At 39.1% G+C, this 18,806-nt stretch overlaps 1 protein-coding gene across 3 annotated transcripts in view; it reads right to left on the reverse strand.

The window, feature by feature from the left end:
- The window catches only part of KIF6 (kinesin family member 6), a 375,342-nt gene that overhangs the window by 198,464 nt on the left and 158,072 nt on the right, over nucleotides 1–18,806 (reverse strand). The gene's annotated exons all lie outside the window — the stretch shown is intronic.

An 18,806-nucleotide genomic window follows, 5' to 3' on the forward strand; every position in this document is an offset into this window, starting at 1 on the left:
TTTAAAGTACAGGATATTGTTCCCACCTCTTTACAGAAGTACAGATTTGACTATACAAATTAAGGGAAAAGAAACATTGACAAAGTGAAATTTGTAGTGAAGCAATTATTTGACTAATTTCCAGTGAATTTTCTTATAAAGCTTTCAATACAGAAATCATTTGACTTCTACGGCCCATCCATTCTAGCCACTCTGAATTTCTATGCCCCTGTGCCTGGCTGCTGCATTGCTAGAAAAAGTAACGAGAATGTGTTTTAAATTAATTTCACTAAAAACTCATGCAACTCAGCCTCAGCTGGCACCTCAGTGATGCCCCACTATCTTTTTAATCATTCCAGGTGATCTTCTGCTCTTCACAGTGCCTATTCCAAATCTTTGTACAGCCCCCACGCCTACCACTACTCTCACTCTCTGTCAATAAAGTCACTTCTCACCAGATGGAGAAACATACAGACTCCTTTGTTTCCTCGTCCTTCGCCTCGGAGTATCTGCCTCGCTGCTCAGGCCCTCTTCCTGCTTTTACAGATTCTGGATGATATTCTTCCTCTTTCTCAAGGCCAGTCTCTCCCCTGGGCTCTCTCTCTGCTTCTTCCAGGGCTTATCTTGTTAACTACCTCCTTTCCCTTAATCATCTCTTCATCTCCTCTCTATACCAACTCTTTCCTCTCTGCTTACAATCATCTTGTTTTTCCTATCCTAAAACAAAACAAAATAGAAAACAAAACACCTCCCTTTGGAGAGGCCATCCAACCACTCTATTCTAAAGTCCTAGTTTGGCCGGGTACAGTGGCTCACACTTGTAATCCCAGCACTTTGGGAGGCCTAGGTGGGCGATTACTTGAGGTCAGGAGTTCAAGACCAGCCTGGTCAACAGGGTGAAACCCTGTATCTTCTAAAAACACAAAAACTAGCCAGGCAAAGTGGTGCGTGCCTGTAATCCCATCTACTTAGGAGGCTGAGGCAGGAGAATCACTTGAACCCTGGAGGCAGCGGTTGCAGTGAGCCGAGACCGTGCCACTGCACTCCAGCCTGGGCAAAAGAACAAGACCCTGATTCAAAAAAAAAAAAAAAAAAAAAAAAAAGTCCTAGTCTATTCATAGCACCGTGTGCCCATGTAGCATTCTAGTACTTTGTATCAGAGGGAAATTCTTGGCTCTTATTTATCTTTGTGCTTCCAGTCCCCCACATTAGGTTCTCAACACAAATATGTTCACGTTACTGAATTCACTGCCATGGACATGGTTCCCCTCTATATTGAGATGGAACTCTTAATAAGGAAGGTGTAAGGATGACAATCAGTATCTATGATGTTTGGTATCATAATACAGCAGCAGCATATCTTTCTAGGACTATTATGAAAATATTTGCAGACTTTCAGCATCTTTTAAAACTGTATATACACATTTCCCTTCTGCTGTTACTATCAGCCCACTCAGATAAAATGTAATGATTTGTATCATAGAACAGCCTTGGATTTCATTTTTACCTCTTGTAATCTGTGACATGTGACAGCTATATATTTACAAGCATGAGACAATTTATACTGTTACTTTGAAGGAGTTTCTTTAGGTGAAGAGATACTTGTCATTTGCACTATTTGCTGATTGACACTGTGTTTCCTTTTGGATTAGAGCTTCAAACCACCAGATATACAGAGAGATTTATACCTGATACATTTTTTTAAAAATCATGTAAAATATTATGAAAATACATATTTATGAACAAAATTCCAAACAATACAGATGTGAATAAATTAAAAAGTTAAAAACTCCTCCCACTCCCCTGCCACCATTCCCCACAACCTTTTTTTTTTTTAATTTTGATACCTTGGGAAATCCACTGTTAACAGTTGAAATATATTATTCTTATTCTTAATGAAGCAGATACCTATATCTATATATTCATTTATACTTTTTTGTTTTTACAAAAATGAGATCACATTTTGAATAATGTTTTACAGCATTATATTTCTAAAGAATTTATGGCAGATGAGCTTCCCCATCAGTGCATATGCAGTAGAGGTATTTCATTTCTAATGGCTATGTAATATTCCATACTATGGATTCCTCTCTTGATGGACACTGAGGTGACATACTCATACAGTTGCTACGTTCCTCTGTAACCCATGATGAGGCCTTGATCTACAATTCTGACTTAATGAGGCTTAAAAAATAGTAATGTTTAGCTACTTGTATTTTCCCTGAATACATAGCAGAAATTTTGAAATTTCAAAATTCACTGTGGGTTCTAGAATATACACTCATTCTCTGGAGTGAAAGCACTTTGTAATTTCCAGTGTCCATAAAATTTCTAGCAGACAATATGAAGTTGGAAATAATGGTTAATCAGTTCTTTCTTCTTGCTTTTTCTTTAGAAAACAACTTCCGTATAGTTTAATCACAAGTATACATTCTAGGAAACTTTCTCTGAAGGAAGGCTGAAGTGGACTCCTAGCTCAGAAGAAAACCTCATAAGATACAAGCCTGCTGATGAGCTGGACCACTCATAGATTGCTCACGTGCACTGGGCTTTGGCTATTCCATCAAGATTCCTGTCCCACACAGCAACAGTGTAGGATACAAGGAGGATCAGGGACATAATCCAAAGAAATAGGCAAGAACTTCTGCCTAAGTAGAAGGATGGATCCCCTTACTCTTTCTGGGACTTGATTAGTCTAGTACATAACTAAGAATGAAGATCAGCCTTTTGACATACTGTTTTGCTTTCAGCACTTGAGAACACAGAGATAAGAAACACGCCTGGTCTTTCCGTCATACGTTTGATTTACTGTTGGGTTTATTTTCTTATCAAGCAAGGACTTGGTCTAATAATTAAAATGCAGAAAAATGCTTAATTCAGATGTTTTTGTTGTATTCTTCTAGTAGTTGAGAGTGAATAAATGACCCAAACTTCCCCACATTTTCCTATCTACCAAAATAGTTTCCAAGTTTATACCTAGTCTCTGCTCCCTCTGAGGGGTCTCCCAGCTGCCAGAACTCTGCTGAACAGCGGAAAACTGTTTACAGAAAAGGCTCACTAAGGAGGTCAAGTGAGTACAATCAAGTCTTTTTTAGGACAAGCCCAAGTCAACAAGAACTTTCCTTAGTCTCTACTTACACTAGAAGAAAGAAGAAAAAATAATCCTAAGGGAAAGAGAAAAGAAATGCACACCATTCAGTAACAAGAAATACTGTAATAATTTAAGTGTGTCTGGACACACAACCTCGCTGATGGTAGGTGATGGTTTGATGTTTGGTGACTATACAGATCTCAGCCGAACTGACTGCTAATGAAATACCTCTGACAGCCTGTGTCCTGGTTCAGCGACTCCATCATATTACAAAATTTGATACCTGGCTACATAATCAGAACTGACCACATTTCCTAATATGTGCTTTACCCTCTTGAGGCCACTGCACTCCCCTCTCAGCTCTTCATATTCCTTGCAAAAAAAAAAAAAAAAAAAAGCTCTCTCTGTAGCCATATTTCCATAAAAACTTAGGTTTAATAGTATGAATAAAAACACAAAGCAAGCTTCTCATCATTAATGACAGCCAACATTGAGCATGCACTAAATGCTGGACACTCTTCTGTGCTATTTGCATATATCATTTCCTTAATTTTTACAACAACACTATATGATAACTACTATTATTATCCCCATGTCATAGGTGAGGAAACTGAAGCACAGACATATTACATGGCTTGTCCAAGGTCACACAGCAAGCAAACAGGTAAAATCCAAGTTTTGAAGCACAATACTTACCATACTATAACAAAGTTACTCAATGTATTTGAATACCATATTGGGTGATGTATTTCTAAAAGGGAGAACCCACACCTGCAAGCATTCATTGAGAAGGCAAATAGGTGGACAAAGAAGCGGGAAATAACTGAAAAGCAGTTGCTTAGATCTTAGCACGGCCAGGGAGCACCATGACTTGTAACAGCAAAACAAGTTGGGAAGGAATCAAAATGTGCCATATCTGAAGATTAGTTAAATTAATTTTGGCATAGCTATGTACATAGTTAAGCAGCAATTTAAGCGCTGGCGAAGTTGTGTACTTATTGACATTAAAAACACTCATACTATATATGGATAGCTTAATGATGAATCCCTCTGCAGGGATTCTGCAAGTACATTGTAACACATATAAGAAGACTGAAGAGACAAAAAGGAAGGAAAGGCAGGAGGGAAGGGAGAGAGGGAGGGAGGGAAGGGAGCAGATCAGCAGTCCTGAAATTTTTGACCAGCTAGTTGTCTTTGGCTCAAGAACATTCATCATCTCCTCGTGAAAAAAGAGACCAGCGACCCAAGCTAACCTTACTCTTCTTCAATATTTTTATGATTATGTTATGTTTAACTGTTTTTTAAAATAAGTTCATCATTTATACATTGAGTCATTGAGTGTGATTAAGATGTTCTCATGATTCTCAAATAATCTTTGTAAAAAAGAAATTATGAACATGTTCCTGTCAGCAGTAGGTTCTAGAAATGGGCTAGAAACCATATCTCTATGGCACTGGTTGTGGGAAAGTTGGGAGAAAAGAAGAGCAGGATATTAGAAACAAGAGCAAACCTAACCCAGGGCATGGAAACACTGGCTGTTTCCAAATAACTGGGACAGCAATGGGAGGTGTGCCCTGGGAGTGGGAGGGGAGCCTGGTGCTGTAACTGAGGCAAAGATAACAGAAGCATGCAGCAACACAGTGTTATTCTAGATAATTTACTATCAACGAGGCTCAGGGGATGAAAAGCAATGGGACTGCATCCTCTGATATAAAGCTGGAAATAGTGAGGGGGAAGAAAAATACCCCAGTTGGTGGGGCAGGGCTTCCCTGTGGTAGAACCATGGAAATTGGTATTTCAGAGCTGATGGTTCTTAGCTCAACTGTCTCCTCACTGATTTGGGGAGAGAATTTGACAGCTCATTCCAGAGAGCTAGAAAGGAGTTCTGATTTACAAAACTAGCTTGTATTAATTATACCAAATACATATCAAAATCTGCCTCACTGCTCTCAATCATTTTGCCATTTAAAGATGGCTCCATTGAGGGTGAGTTGTCTCTGACAGGGTTAAACATGGGGATACTGACAAACCAAAGCTACATATTACCTGAGCAAAGATTGGGAAAAGAATGGGAGATAGTGATAAAGATATAAAAGGATATAAAGAATTCTTTTCTATGGCTGAACAATACTCCATTGTGTACATACACCACATTTTCTTCATCCATTCATCTGTTGATGGACACCTAGGCTGATTTCATATCTTGGCTCTTGTGAATAGCACTGCAATAAATATGGGAGTGCAGATATCTCTTCCATATACGATTTTCCTTTCTTTTGGATATATACCCAGTAGTGGGATTGCTGGATTGTACAGCAGTTCTAGTTTTAGTTTTTGGAGGAAACTCCATACTGAAATCCTGTCATTTGCAACAACATATTTAGAAATGGAGGATATTATGTTAAGTGAAATAAGCCAGGCACAGAAAGACAAATGTCACATGTTGTCACTCACACGTGGGAGCTAAATAAAAAATTAACTCATGGAGATAAAGAATAGAATAACAGTTTTCAGAGGCTGGGAAGAGTAATGGGGAGGGAGGGGACAAACAGAGGATGGTTAATGGGTACAAAAATATAATTAGAAGGAATAAGATCCAGTATTCAGTGGCACAATGGGGTGACTACAGTTAACAATAATTTATTATATATTTCAAAATAACTAAAAGAGTGGAATTGGAATGTTCCTAACACAAATAAATGATAAATGCTTGAGGCAATGGATATCCCAATTCCTCTGATTTGATTATTACACATTATAAGTTTGTATCAAAATATCACATGTCCCATAAATATGTACAATATGTATCCATAATATTAAAAATTTTAAAGACTTTAGAAAGTATAAAAGGAAACTTGATAACTATTAACTTAAAGGAATATGATAACTAAATGAGAGAATAGCTACACAATAAAAAAATGGATTGTGGTAGCATAAGAAATATGGCAGAATGATTGGTTTCAATGATCTTCGTTCATCAACCCTCTGTGGGTTAAAACTTTCTCATTTGTAAAATGTGTAAAATAATACCATCTTTACACTGTAAGCTTTATGAAATCAGATAATGCAAGGAACAAAGAGAGGATAACGCCTGGCCTATTAAGGCTTTGCTATTCAACTGGACCAACTTTATAGGAATTGGCTGTGAGACTTTTGAAAATATAGAATTTTCGACTCCATCCCAGACCTCCTGAGTCAGAATCTACATTTAACAACATTCCCAGGTGATATGCATACAAACCAATGTTAAGAAGCATTGCAATGAGGCAACTGGTTATTGAATGTTGACACAAGAATACATAAACATGTTTTCAGTTTGGAACACCAAGCAAAGATGTAACCGGAAATGTTCTGCGAAGGAGGAACTAACATCCCTTGATAGTCAACCATGTCCTGAACACTGCGCTAGTGACTTTACACGTGTTTTCCTATTTAAGTGGAAAAAAAGCCCTTTAGGGACTATAATAGTCTGGTTCTCTTTATACCTGCCTTGTCCCAGTTATTTCATTTTTACATTCATTCAATATCCATTATAAAATGTCAGGTACTTTCACATATATTTTGTTATTCATCTGTACCATAGGCCTATAAATTATTATCACTCTTTCACAGATGGGAATAGGAAAGCTAAGAGAAGTTCAGTAACTCGCATATTGTCACTAAGGTAGGAAATTGAAACACTGAGATTTGAAAACAATTGTTTTGACTCAAGAATCCCCACTCTTTGCATTCATACTACAAAGACTCTCAGTCAATTCAAAAAAGTGTTTTCCACATGCCATAATCTCTGACATACATTTGTATTTTCAATTTAGAATCTTCCTGTGAACTTTTAACCAGGAAAGATGCAAACAACATAGTTAATGAGAATATCAAATAAACATAATGAGATCATCAAATAAAGAGTAAATGGTCTGCCATATTTTTTAAAAAAAGAGTTTTTAACAGGCTGAAATGGTAGGGGGCAAAGGATGGGCTTCTTTTTGGGATGTGGTCCTTTAAAAACATACAGTATTGAGATAGCAGGTAATGCACAAAAGGAAAGTTCGGATAACAGTAAATTCACAATTATTATTAACTACATAACTACATAATCCACCAAGGATGTGAAAAGCTGAAGGCTGAGGTTGTGCCAATAGGACTACGACCAAAGGAAACTATACAAAAATTTTTCAGGGTCATTAGTTTCATGTTTGCTTTTTCTGAGATTCTGCTGAAAGACTCAATCCCAATTGACTTAAAAGTAGTCACTTCAAGAGTTTTTCCTTTTACAGTTTCCTGGTCTGTGACAGGTATTATATACATTATACGCTCCCCTAGCCCTAACCAGTGAGTGAAAGACATGGACCCTTACATGCAAGGAATCGAGTTCAATGTCAGCAACTGTGTTGGAATGAGCTCTTTTTAATAACAGTAGGGGGCCAGAAGGTTCACGGTTTTGGTGATGCAGAGGAAATTCCTATAGTTGTCCTTCTATAGGGTAAATTCATCTTAGTAATGCATATTTCCTTCCACCACAAAAGCACAGTCATGTAGTACCTCAAATGTAGAAATGCACAACTTCTTGATACTTTTAGTGATTTGAAATAGCAAATGTGAAACATCAAAATTAAAATCCAGACTGGTTTGCCTTTTTAATGGTGAAGATATGGCCTATTTATAGGCGCATGTACACATCCATGGCCAGGTACTTCTGTTTACAGAATTTCAAAAACTATTCTGAAATAATTTTTAAATAAACTAAGACAACTTTTACGACACTAAGGCATATTTTACAAGGTCCTTTAAATGCGATGATGAAGCGTTTTGAAAAGTTATACAATTGATTTTGTTTTTGTCAATCCAGATTTCCATATATCCAATTTACTTAAAGGCATATATATCTTATGACTAAACATTTTAACTTCAGTAGGTATAGATGGGCTCAGGAGTCTAGAACAAATGTAAATAAGAGACGAAAATAGCTGGCCTGGCTGAGGAGAAGCAGAGGCTGGGCCACAGGCAATGCTGCCCCCAGGGACCTTCAGTGGGATACGAGAAGTATTTGAGACTCTCACCACCAAACTCCCACCACTTCTGCAGGAGGCCAAGGACAGCGTGCTTGACCTCAAGCTGGCAGCTGACACCCTATCTGTGTGCCAGAAACCGCAGGTTTACAGCATTACCAATGTATTGGAAGGCATAGGGCTAATGGAGTAAAAAATCCAAGAACAGCATCAGTGGAAAGGCATGGGGTCTGGCTGCAATAGGGCTGGAGATTGCAGACAAGCTGACTGAGCTCAAGGCAGAGATCAAGGAACTGCAGCAGCAGGAGCAAAAATTGGACCAGCACAAGGTGTGGGGGAAGCAGAACATCTGGAACATCATAGCTGCTTGGCCTATGTGACTCATGAGGACATTGGTAGAGGCTTTCCTGGAGACACCCTCCTGCCATACTGGCCATACAGACCCTGTCGGGTACCAGTCTACAGACGCCCATCCCAGAAGTCCCCAGTGGACAACAGTATGAGATTCACCTGAACAGCCTGAGTGGCCCCTTCAAGGCTGGTGAACAAGGAGGTATGGAGCTCACTGCCTGTGGCTGTGCCTATGCCAACACCTTCCAGAGCCCACCTGCTGTCTCTAGCCCTCCATCTCTGCCCGAGCCTTCCCTGTTCCATCTCCAGGAAACTTCACATGCAAGTAGGACCCAGTTGACCACCCCTTACCTCTGACCCTGACAGCTCCAGAGCCCAGTGGTGAGCTGAGCTCACTCTCACTGGACCGGCAGCGTGAGACACTCACCCCTTGCAGTCTTCTTCCCTGCTGGATAGCAGCAGCAGCAGCAATGATGCCAATGCATCAGAACCCAACCCCTCTATCTCCTTTGAACCCCTCAAGGCAGACCCTACAGGCATTCTGGAACTCCCTGAACAGTTGTCACTCTTGGATCTCACATGAGAACATATGAGCTCAGAGCTGCTGGAGGTGTTGATGTTCTCAGAAGTATTCTCCCTCCTCCTCCATCTTTCTCCATCTGCCAAGACCATGGTTACACCTACAACCTGGATGAGTAAGGGTGTCTGTGACCTCTTTGATGTGTCTATTCTCAGCCTCTGACTGACAGGGACATGTCCTGTGTGGCTGGGACATGGACTGTCTGACCTAGAGGCTGCCTGGGGACAACCCCCACCCCATCACTACACAGCCTGAGAGCCACAGACTCCTGACTTCCCCCAGCCGCCCTCACTGCACGGTTCTGGCCACAAATCCCACTCCTGCACCAGCACCTGTACTGTCTTAGAGAGCAGAGGAAAGCTCAGCCCCCTGCACCACGGAGCCAAAGTGTTTGCCTCTCCTTTTCTAGGGCTTTCCCCACCTCATGTCCTCCTGGAGTCCTCCCCAGGCCCAGTTTGTCTGACACCTAGTGGCACAGAACCTAGGACCCACATTCCACCTCCCAGGGCAGCTTGTCCAGCCCAATACCCTGCTCCAGCCATGCCCCTCCCCCTGTACCCAGATGGCAGGGGAACTGGATGCTGGCCAGCATCACCCCAGCCTCTTTTGCTGCCCCCCATCCTCTGGCCTTACGGCTCCTCCCGGACCTCTCGTGTATGCCACTCTACTGGGCCCTCAGCCCCGTGTACCTGTAGTGGGTAGGAGTAGGGGTGGGGGAGGGTGCTAACAGAACGGAACAGAGGTCTCTAGCTAGGACTCTGGGTGGCTCAGTCCCTGAGGACTGGCCTAACCTCTCACTGTCCCATAGCCTCCCACTTATTTCCATTTATTCATTTACCTTTATTTAGTCATTTGCAGAGAGTTAGAAAGATTGACAGTAATGAGGATGGGTGCAGTGGCTCATACCTGTAATCCCAGCACTTTGGGAGGCCGAGGCAGGTGGATCATTTGAGGTCAGGAGTTCGAGACCAGCCTGGCCAACATGGTGAAACCCCGTCTCTACTAAAAATACAAAAATTAGCCGGGTGGTAGCAGTGCACACCTGTAATCCCAGCTACTTGGGAAGCTGAGGCAGGAGAATCGCCTGAGCCTGGGAGGCAGAGATTGCCATCAGCCAAGATCACCCCACTGCAAGATCACCTCCAGCCTGGGAGACAGAGTGAGACCCTGTCTCAAAAAAAAAAAAAAAGATTTATAGTAATGAATTATGATTTATAGATTTATAGTAATGAATGAATTATGAATTCTTATATATAGATTATTTTTATACTTTCTGCAGCAAAAGGAAATTGTAATATTTGTACATGTCCAAGTGGGTAAAGATCATGCCTACGGCTAAAAAACAAGAGAGAAGAAAATTAGATAAATTAATCAATCCATAGATACTAATAACTCCCTCTTTAAATTCTACATGTATTTTTTGAAATTCTTGTTTTCTGTAGGCAAACACTATGTTGATTGTGTTTAATGTTAACACGAGTACACTCGTCTACATAAGTCTATAATAAGTAAGAAACTGACTTACAGGAAAGAGAATGGTGGTGGGGTGGGAGTGGAGAAGGGAGTCAGTGAGCAAGAGATCTAGAGGCAGGAAAATGTGGAAGATAAGCCACGTTCAGGAAGGGAGCAATGACAGTCAACAGAAACAAGGTTTTAGAAAATAGAAGAGGCCTATCATCATGATGAAGGCTGAATGAGCTGTGAAAGAGAAGTTAAACTGGCTTCACAGCTGACAAAAGAGTAGTGGAGAGATAGCTACCTAGGGAAAGGACTGGGAAAAGAGGCAAATCTGAGACTGTCGAGAAGCCACCAAGGCAGTCCCTCTGACCAGAACAGGGGCCAGAGATCAAGTCTGAGGATCAAGGAATGAGAGGCAAGATGGCAGGTGGGAGAACAAGGTTAGGAAGGTGGGAAGGAGTGGAGAGAAAGGCCTCAAGTGGATAAAACTAGAGCACAGCTTTGGGAAAGAAGTTTATTGGGAAATTTGGGAGAATAAGGGCCAGCTGGAAATGGGTTGGCCCTATCAAAGTTATTTCTCTCCATGGTTAAAGTTTCCAAACTATGGAGTTTCCTGACAGTTCATTAATTTGACGGAGTAGTGGAAGCTTTACCCATCCTTTGCTCCAAATCTCTGAATTTTTTTTTCTATGGTTCTGTCTTCTATGAAATTAAATTTGTAGACAACATTGAAGTTTAGAAATATACATTTTTTTCAGCTGGTTCCTTTGAAATTTTAAATAACAGCCTTGGTTTATATATGAAAATGCAGAACATACATATATATGTGCATATACATTTGCATATATGTATATGATTATATACATAGATATAAAATTAACAGAAAACTTGTTAAAGTTTTAAAAGACATATTAAAAGGATTTTGTTATGTAAAAATGCAAAGTAAATCCTTGAGGGTATGTTTCCATTTGATAAAAAATAATTTATTTTATCCTGTCATATGGAAAACAGCATATAGCTCTTTGGAAACGTGTTCATGTAATATTAAATCTAAAGCAAGTGTATGTAAATTGAGTCACACATTATCATTGAGTTCTGCATTAATTGAAGATGGGTTTACAAGGTAAAGACAGATCTTAGGATGCAATAACATCATGATAAAAAGTATTGAAAACTTAAGTGTTTAAAAGAAAATGACCATGAAATTGTTAAAACAATGATGCAGGACCTACATAAAAGAAAAGTGCAAATTTAGAGAGCGAATAAAGAGGACAAGAACACACTGAGTTTTAGTATGTTCCTGAATGGGAAGATGCAGGATTGGAATCTCTCCTTTAATTTATCAATAAAAAGTAAACCTAATAGAAGTCCCATTGCAATTTTTTTTCCAGAAAAAAATGCCTATACAGAGACAACTCACAAAATTCTGTATACATTTTTTGGATGGAGGGGTCTACAAATCCTCAAAAGTCAATAAATGGACGTTTGTATAGAAAGCCCATAGAACTTCTGTTGGAGATGTACACAGATATAGATACAGAAAGATGTCACAATTAAATGAAAAACACAAGTTAAAAAACAGCAAATAAAGGATGAGTCCATTTTTATTAAAATATATATTTATATGTATTCATTAAAAATTTTGAAGGATTACAACCAGTAATAATACTTATCTTTGAGTGGTGAAATCACAAGTGATTTCTATTCCCCCCCCTTTTTTTTTTCCCAATGATGACTTTTGTACAATGAATGCAAACTGTTTACAAAATAAAAATTTATAAAACTCTCACAACTCTCAGAGCAAAATTTTTAAAACTCAAAAGGTAAAATTCTAAAATATATTATATATTATAAAAATATATAATTTATAACTTTTCAAGTTACTTTACTTAAGCTACAGGAGAGAGATATACCATACTTGCTGTTAGGTTCTTGAAATGAACTCCACAGTGAAAACCCAAAGCTGTTCCTTCTATTGCTTCCAGACGGGTTTGATTTGTTGATATGATCTAATTACTTATTTTATGGTCCTGCTTACAGTGGTTGGTGACTATTTCTGCGTTTGTTTATCCATCCTTTGTGCAGGCTATCAGGAACCAGGTGTTAGGCATTGATGTAATTTATTATTTCCATAAGTGCACATTTTCACACTGTGGGTTTTCTTTAAGTGGTAGAACCCATATAAAACTGTAATTAGAATAAACATTTGTTTCAGGAAGTCTTAAAAATATCCAGCTCTACACATACAAAAAGTTTTTCTGTGAAAAGCATACTGGGGAAAGCAAGGGAGAAATACAAATATTCTTGGTTGTGACCAAGGGTTCCATTCTTTTTCCTGGAGCTCACAAAACCCAAAGAGCAAGGAACATTAACACTGAGAAAGCATTAAATAACGGGAAGAATAAAACAGTATGTTCGTGTTTTCACACTCAAAACTTTCTAATTTAGACGCAAGTACTTGGACTTCTGATGAAAGAGCTGTCTAGGCCAAAAGAATCCAACATATCAGCCATAGTCCAACAAATGGAATTGCCATTTACGCCTCATCCTTTTTAAATTTGCTTTCGCTATTCATTCATTTGGTCTATTAGAACCCAAAACGCTTAAACTTTAGGAGAATAAAATAATCATTAAAATACAGAAACAGCCCTGAGATGGAGACAGGCCTTTTTAATCATATGAGATAACTATTTCTTAAGAACTCAAATGCTTCCATAAACTACCCAAGGATAATTAATACAAGCTGTAGACCATGCTTTTAGTTTTGGTTTTAATATCTTCAAAATGTAGTGTCAGGACCAAAAACACTTTGTACCAAAGTGGAGAAATTTCATCTGTAGTGAATTGTATTTCATGAATGATTTCAGAGATCTGATTTCTTATAAAATGCAAGACAGTCATTAATGACCTCTGGGATATTTAATCCACAAAGTTTAGGTTATCGCTTTATAGACAGTCATTATTAGAAGCTGGTAAGAAGGAGCTTAGGAGTCAAGAGATATGAATTCAGGACTAAGTTAGCAGATAATCTGTCAAAAAATTTTTTTTTAAACTGCCCAATTACTTGGGCCTCTCCTCTTCAGGTGGAGTGAATTAATCATTTGGTAAATACTGATCATGACAAAGGATGTTTCTCAATTCTCAACCACTGGGACATTTTAGAAAAGGACTATATTTGAATTACATGGCTTCTGCAACATGTCCCTACGATGACTGTTTTCCACAGGGAACACAGAAAAAGTGCTTCCTCAGCCCACATTAGCAGCAAACAAAATGAGCTGCGATGGCCAGGTAGGGATTGCAAAGATGAATTAAATTTGCTTAAATTAAATATAGGGCGAGTCTAACAAGACAGGGAACAAAAAATCAATAATATGCTATCTCATCTACATTTATTCAGAGTGTTTATTGACTGCCTATTGTCAACCAGGTGTTGGGTATATAAATATGAATAAAACACATCCAAGTTTATCCACCTTAACTTCCCTTGGATTTTGGTCTTTGAAAATCTCTGAGGTTGTGTTAAGTGGTACTTTAAAAAAAAAAAATGGTGTAACTGCAAATATCAACTAATTGTTTTTAAGGCAAAACTATTCATCTAATTATGCAAATAAAAATATAAACTCTGATCATATAAAACAAAGTTAAAATAGCATTGCAAATATTGCATCAGACATATTTATACAAAAAATTATTTGTTGTTTACTTGAAATTCAAATTTAACAAGGCATCTTGTATTTTTAGTTGCTAAATCTGGCCACCCTAAGCTGAAAGCCAGAAAGCCTGCAGGCATTCCATCTTTGAGCAGACCGGTGGGGTGCTCACTGCTGGGGTGTGTGGACCCAGGCATGCAGAAGGGCCTCGACAACTGCTCTCAGTCAATAACTCATTCACTAGTAATCAGTTGAAGCTAGGCCCAGTGCTGCTGCTCTTTTCTGAAAGGATAAAACGTACTGCAAGCATTGCCCACAGCATCTAAATGTTTCCCCACTAATAATACACTCCATTTTCAATTGATTTTAAAGCTAAACTGTTTAGAACCCTTAGGGGGACAGAATTTGTGAAGACTGATTTTCTCAGGCAAGAATCCAACTTGATGGAAATCTTTGTAAGTCACATCACTTCTCTGTATCTGTTTACACATCTTTAAAATAAGGAAGCCAGACTTACGGCTTTGCTCATATTGATTCCTCCATCTGAAATGTTCCCCCTGTCCAGCTTTGCTTTTCTAAATCTTGTCTTGATTCACGAGTCTGCTAAAAGTCATCCCTGATCTTCCCAGTCAAAAGTAATTTCTATTCCCTGCAATTACCCCGGCACTTCCCTTGTGACAGGTAGAATTTTGACTTTATATTATAGATATTCACATACTTGTCTCACTTACAAGACTGGAGGTCTCTGAAGCCAGAATCTGTCATTAATTCATCTTTGCAACCCCACCCTTCCATCCCAGCTCACTTTGTTCGCTGCCAGTGTTGTGGGCTAAGGAAGTACCTTTTCAGTGTTCTCTGTGGAAAACAGCCTTTTAGTGGTATTTTGCGGAAGTCATTGGCTGAGCATTTTCTGATTCAAGACAGACTCTCTGAAATTTTGTGCTTTGTACTAATCTAAGCAGTAGCAAACAGGAGTAGAAATAGCTAAAGCAATGAAAATACTGTTGCATACACTCCTGAGATTGTGTAATTGCAGTAGGAAGTCTCTGCATTATGAAAGGCTGATTGGGGGCACTTACGGACTACACAGATAATCTACCTTTGCAATATAAGCAAGGATCAGCATTCAAATGAGAAAGCATGGCCAGTATGAGTGCAGAGCATGCACCTTAGTCAGAAAAGGCAGAACCAGACCATGAAAGAAAAAGTACCTAAGCAAGAGTCACAAGAAACGCTACACTAGTAGATAATTGGCAGCTAAAACTAGTCCTACACACTAAATTATTACAAATCTAGCTTGTATTGAATATTTATGAAAGTGAGTTTATGTCATAAAGTGCTTTTCAAGAAAAGAAAACTGAGAATGTTAAAAGGAGAATATTAAACTCAAACCTTTTTTTTTTTGAGGTGGAGTCTCACTCCCTCACCCAGGCTGCAGTGCAGTGGTATGATCTCAGCTCACTGCAACTTCTGCCTCCTGGGTTCAAGAGATTCTCCTGCCTCAGCCTCCTGAGTAGCTGGGATTACAAGTGCACATCACCACGCCCGGTTAATTTTTTTTGCATTTTCAGTAGAGACAGGGTTTCACCACGTTGGCCAAGCTGGTCTTGAACTCCTGACCGCAAGTGATCTACCTGCCTTGGCCTCCCAAAGTGCTGGGATTACAGGTGTGAGCCACTGCACCCGGCCAACTCAAACCTTTTATGTACAAACATTGTGAAACGTTTACTTTCCTAACTCAGCAAGGAAACATGATGCTTTGGAGTCTCAAAGCATCCCAGCTCAGCCAAGAAAGTTTTGGAAATGTGCCTAGGGAAGCCATGGGCAGGACAGGGTTACCCAGGAAGTCCCCAAAGAGGAACCTGTGTTTATAAGGTTTGGCATGAAGTGATCTCAGGGCTTCTTACCAGCCATCTGAGCTTCTAGTTGTGTAACTGCTCAGTGGAAGCCGCATGAGTAATGTTTCTGTGAAATAAGTGATACTGACTGAAACGAGAAGTCCCCTATGTATCTGCTATTCTTCTTTCGCTGATGACAATGAATGATGAAGCAACAAACTTTGGGAAAGTCAGACACTTGACCCAAAGGGTGGCTAATAAGAAAAATTAGGCTCTGTCCTGTGTTTCTTAGTAACAACCTCATAGGTTAGTGGCCCCATGATTACTTGAACTGTGAGGAATTTCATTACTGGCATGAACTCATGAGTTTTATCAGCTGTGGTTACTTCTACATAAACTGTCTGATATTAAAACAAGCACTGGTTAATATACTTCTAACAGACCAAAAATGAGTCAAAGACAGTGGGTGGATATTTACTTTATGCACCTATTCTCTGTCTTAGTAGAAGTAAGTCTTTAGAATGAAAAGGGTGATACGTTTCTCTACCAGAGGAGACAAGAGTCCTTTTCTTGCCTACTATTGGATATCCCAGAAAATATCATTTCTATATGACATACTCAGAATGAGGCAACAACAGTGAAGAAAATCCAGCATTCCAGACAGGCCTTAGTTTCTGATACTGAACCACACCCGCCAATTCTAGAATACCGCTTGCATTTTGCCACATAAACTCCTTAGAAGGATTTAAATTTAAGTTACCACTATAAACCTCACACCTTTATGGCTCAGGAGTCACCAAAAAGCAGATTTGGAGACAGACCAAACAGGATTCAAATTCTGACTATGCATCTAGTTAGCTGAATGTTATTTGCCTCATGAAGTTACTGGGAAAATTATATTAGACTATGTATATAAAATGTCTAATATAAAATGTCTAATCCAATGCCTACTGGCAAATGCTCAATAAATGGCATTTATTTATACCATAATTATTAACATTTGCTGAATGATTTGATTATAACATGAAAAACATTATGAGGTAGAGAATATTTCATGTCTGTGCTTTAATATAATTTTAAATATCTTTATTTTGCCTGATCATAAAGTAATGCATGTTCATTGCAAAAAGTTTAGAAAATAGAGAAGACAGGCTGGGCGCAGTGGCTTACACCTGTTGTAATCGTAGCACTTTGGGAGCGCAAGGTGGGTGGATCACTTGAGGTCAGGAGTTTGAGACCAGCCTGGCCAATATGGTGAAACCCCATCTCTACCAAAAATACAAAAATAAGCCAGGTGCAGTGGTGCACACCTGTAGTCCCTGCTACTAGGAAGGCTGAGGCAGAAGAATCGCTTGAACCCAGGAAGTGGAAGTTTCAGTGAGATTGCGCCACTGCACTACAGCCTGGGTGATCGAGTGAGGCCCTGCTGCAAAAAGAAGAAAAGAAAAGAAAATTTAGAGGACAAAAGATTACTCCATCCTGGAACCCAGAGATAATACTGTAAACTTTTGGTGTTTATCTTTCCAGACTTGTTTGCAAATACACATACACACATATATTTATCATCTATGTACATAGCATATACATACATGTGTATTTTTCATCACAAAAGTGAGATCATAATGTAATATTTTATAAAACTAACAGTATAGTTTGGACATATTCCCAGATCAATATGTAGATACATGTGTATATACTTAGATAAACATGCATATTATTAATATATGTATGTCTTCATTGACATGGATAACGGTTGCATTATGTTCCATAAATGTGCCATAACCCAATTCTCTATTATACATGGTTTGTGACAAATATCTTTGTACCTGTGTCCTTAGGGACAAATTTCTAGGAGTAAAATTGCTGGACCTGAAAGCATACCCAGTGAAAGAGTTTGTATAAATGCTTTTCAGGGCTGCCCAGTAAGTGGTAACATGCTAAAAATTTTATATAGGACTTGCCCCAGGCCTCAGGAACAGGCTTCCCTGTCTGTCACTGTCCCATTCACTCCACTAGCTGTGTAAGAGCTCATCATACCCTCACCAACTCAGGGTATCATCACATTTTTCATTTTTACCAATAAGGTTGGCCAAAAATTGCACCTCATTTTAATTTGCATTTCTTTGATAATTAACCAGCTGTTTCTTGATGGTTGCTTGCTTTCTCCAAACTTATAGGAAAAGTTAGACTATCAGGGGACGCAAGAAAAAGTGACATGCAGGAAAAAGAGGAAACATGTGGCTGCAAATTTCAATTTGGGGTTTCAGACTAAATAGAAAAGCAAGTATACAGTCCTGTACTCTGCCCAACACATGCTAGTTGACTGATCTAGAAAGCACACTGATGAGCAAAGCAGGTGAGAAGCTCTTATAGTAGGAGGTGGGCTCATGAAAAAGAAGGGGAAATCTGATTTCTCCAGGAAATTGTGGAAATGATACAACAGGCAGTAGCTACCTTGATTGTAATAATGACAAAGTTTTGAGGATGTGGCAAAAGTCTTAAGTATGCTCAGTTAATGATAAACACAGTGGGAACCACTGGGGAAACTGGGTTTGAAGGATGGCAATGAGAATAAAGAGTACTTTGAGGAATAGAGCAGAAAAATATGCAGTCTTAAGTAATCACTGAGTTTAGCTTCTTAGAGTTAGGTTTCTAGAACTAGGACAAATTATTTGCTAGGCCAATCAGGGCAGGCTGAGACCAGTCCTTGGGCTGTCTTGGGGAATGTTTGTCTTTTTGCCTGTAAGGATACAAAGGCAGGCAATACAGCCAAGCTTCTACAAAAGAGCCTGTGAACACCAGAGGGGAAGGTGAATGCTCAAGCTAGGGTTAATATGAAGAGGACATGAG

Source organism: Theropithecus gelada, chromosome 4 (genome assembly GCF_003255815.1).
Source record: "Theropithecus gelada isolate Dixy chromosome 4, Tgel_1.0, whole genome shotgun sequence".
NCBI lineage: Eukaryota > Metazoa > Chordata > Mammalia > Primates > Cercopithecidae > Theropithecus > Theropithecus gelada.